The sequence below is a fragment of the Priapulus caudatus genome, unplaced genomic scaffold (assembly GCF_000485595.1).
Source record: "Priapulus caudatus unplaced genomic scaffold, Priapulus_caudatus-5.0.1 Scaffold718, whole genome shotgun sequence".
In the NCBI taxonomy this organism is placed as follows: domain Eukaryota; kingdom Metazoa; phylum Priapulida; class Priapulimorpha; order Priapulimorphida; family Priapulidae; genus Priapulus; species Priapulus caudatus.
In genome coordinates, this window is record NW_014577779.1 from 43,965 (window position 1) to 47,385 (window position 3,421).

Below are 3,421 nucleotides of genomic sequence, written 5' to 3' on the forward strand. Positions count from 1 at the left end.
CATGTCTTGTGTGTCTTGTGCGCGTACATGCCTTGTGTGTCTTGTGCGCGTACATGTCTTGTGTGTCTTGTGCGCGTACATGCCTTGTGTGTCTTGTGCGCGTACATGCCTTTTGTGTTTTGTGCGTGTACATGTCTTGTGTGTCTTGTGCGCGTACAAGCAGGCGCACCCTTACGTACCTATATCGTGCACGCTCTATTTACCACCCGCAGTACCGCGCACGACGGGATCGCCCTAATGTATCATTTACGAATTATCGCATCCGCCGCCTGCCATGCACAGGCACTTGGGCCGTTTCAATAATAAAATGATGGTTAATAAATACAACTTGTCAGTACTAGACCTACCAGTACCAGTAATAGTCTTAATGCTTGATTTGACCTAATAACTTCACTTCAATACCGTCCAATACAACGCTGCAACACACATTTCTATAGCGCGCACGCCATTGTGCACAAATACACAGTAATATAGGGTTTTATTTACCCTATTATATTTATTTTATTTTATTTTATGTAATTCCTATTTTATTTACCCTATTATAGTTACCCTATATTACTGTGTATTTGTGCATTGTATTAACCATCGTTTTATTATTGAAACGGCCCAAGTGACTGTGCTGCCATGCACCGCGCAGCATGACCACGTAAATGCTGACGTCATACACACGCCAAAGATCGACGCTGTCCATTTGACTCCATTTCGTTCCGGAGGTTTGCTTGATGTGAGATTGAGTCTGCCGTCGCATTCAATTTGAATTTGCGTTAGACGTAGAGTGAGCAAGAGAGAGCGAGAGAGAGAGAGAGAGAGAGAGAGAGAGAGAGAGAGAAATGTACGTAGACAGCGCGTAATAAGAAGGGGGATAGATAAAGTTAGTTTTCAAGAGAAATAGAGTGGGGGAGGGGAAATACAGAGTGAGCGTGTATGTAATGCAGTAAGAGAAAAAGCCAGCGTTTCGAATATATGGCTAGCTTGTCATGAAATTGGTTTACGTTTATCGACTATTTTTGGTTTGGACTCCGCTAATGATACCGCGTACAAGTTTTAAGACGGATAAAAATTATCGCCCTTATCTATTTCTACACGATCACTTTCACCAGACGCTGCGTATGTACGTGCGCGTTCGTGCGTGTTGAGATATTAGTTCGATCCACTAGCCGTCTCTTAACAAACGTATACAACTCCGATAACTGATTCGTTTTAATAGTATTACATATTAACATCGAATAAAGACGGATAAAAATTATCGCTCTTATCTTTTTTCACACGCTCACTTTCACTAGACGCCCCTGCGTATGTACGTGCGCGTCCGTGCGTGTTGAGATATTAGTTCGATCCACTAGCCGCCTCTTAACAAAGCTAACAACTCCCATAACTGATTCGTTTTAGTAGTGTTATATATTAACATCGGCCCGCAGCAGCTTCCTAACTCACAGCATCCTAACTCACAGCATCCTTGCTCACAGCATCCTAATTCACAGCATCCTAATTTACCGCATCCTAACTCACAGCATCCTCATTAACTTCATCCTTACTCACAGCATCCTAACTCACAGCTTCCTAACCCACAGCTTCCTAACTCACAGCATCCTAATTCACCGCATCCTAACTCACAGAATCCTAACTCACAGCATCCTAACTCACAGAATCCTAACTTACAACATCCTAACTCACAGAATCCTAACTCGCAGCATCCTAAATCACAGCATCGTAACTCACAGAATCCTAAATCACAGCATCCTAATAAACAGCCTGATATATTTAATATCCTAATATCCTATTAATCCTTCTTCCTAATATCCTAATAAACAGCCTGATATATTTAATATCGCTATTCAGGCACTGCGGCTTAGCAGCGGCGTTTGTTGTTAGCGAATATTAACAACAGATTGTTAGGACTGTGTGCGCCGCACTATGCGCATCCAAACGCTAATTTCTCCAGTACTAGAATAGCAAATACTTCGTGTCATGCATAATCACACTACCTTATGGCAAAATAAACTCTAGTTCCTCCCATTTCACTGCGCGTTTGCTTAAAACCCACAAGAAAGAGGTGCGAAATCTGGTAATTTCGCCAAGAAACGGTTAGGTGACGTCACATGTTTTTATCTTTGCTACACCCGTACCGCTGTACCGCAGCACCGCTGTGCGGTTGCTTGGCAGGGCAACGCGAAAGTGTCAACAACATCGGAGAATTTGAACAACATTGGAGGTATTTTCAAATGCCTTTTATAAGACAACGCGCAGTGAAATGAGAGAAACTAGAGTTGATGATTATGTACACGGTGTGTTGAAGGTAGTATGATTATGCATGACACGAAGTATTTGCTAGTCTAGTACAGGAGAAATTAGCGTGTAGATGCGCATAGTGCGGCTTTAAGCGTTCTATAGATAGCCGGCGTCGCGACAAAGATTACGGACTCTATACATGACGCATCGGCTTCTTCTCTACGGAGATGCGCCGTCGCTTGGCGCTAGAGAGTGTGTGAGAGAGAAAAGAGAATAAAAGAGTGAGAAGGAAGAAAGAGTGAGGAAGAAAGGGAGAGAGAAAGGGGAGAGAAAGGGAAGAAAGAGTGAGAAAGGACGGAGAGAAAGAGAGCGAGGAAAGAAGGAGAGAAACAGAAAGAAAAAGGCAGAGAGAGAGAGAGACAGAATGAAAGAGAAGGAGAGAGATAAATGACAAAGAAAGAGAGAGAGGGGAAGAAAGAAAACCCGATAAATAAAGAAAGAGAAAAAAATTAGGATGCGGCGACTTAACTCGCATTCATTTCGCGACAAAAACATCCTCGTTCTCCAACTAAATGCCTAATTCCCAGCGGCATAGATTTCATTAGCAGCGCGTCGTGCGAAATAGTTTTTTTCGGCGCGTCTAGATCTCGCTTGGATGCTGCGCCGGCGGTACGTACACGCGGCCGTATACAGCCCCCGTCACACGCGGAAGAGGTGCGATGCGAAGTGTCGCCATGGCGACGCGGACACCGGGAGGAGGGGATAGCTGCGGTGCGGTGAGCGATAGAAGGAAGCTGTATGGAAAGTGGCGAGGAAGCGCGATATGGGACAGCGCGTCGGACGAGTGTATTCTCCTTTCAAATCGCTGCAAGCACGCACGCACGCACGTACACATGCGCGCACGTACGCGCACGCGCGCATGGACGCGCGCACGTACCTACGTACGGGCCCGTACACGCGCGCACGCACACACGCGCGCGTACACGCACGCACTCGCGGTTTCTTGCAGTGAGGGTTACACGAATGAGAACATTCTAATGTGCTGATGGCATGCACGAATATGAGCAGCGCGTGCGTATGCGTGCGCGTGTGTGGGTGCGAGTGCGCGCGTGCGTGCGGTCCTGCGCGAATGGTTACGCATACGCGGTAGGCGGTGTGTGTGTGTGTGTGTGAGAGAAAGAGAGAGAGAGAG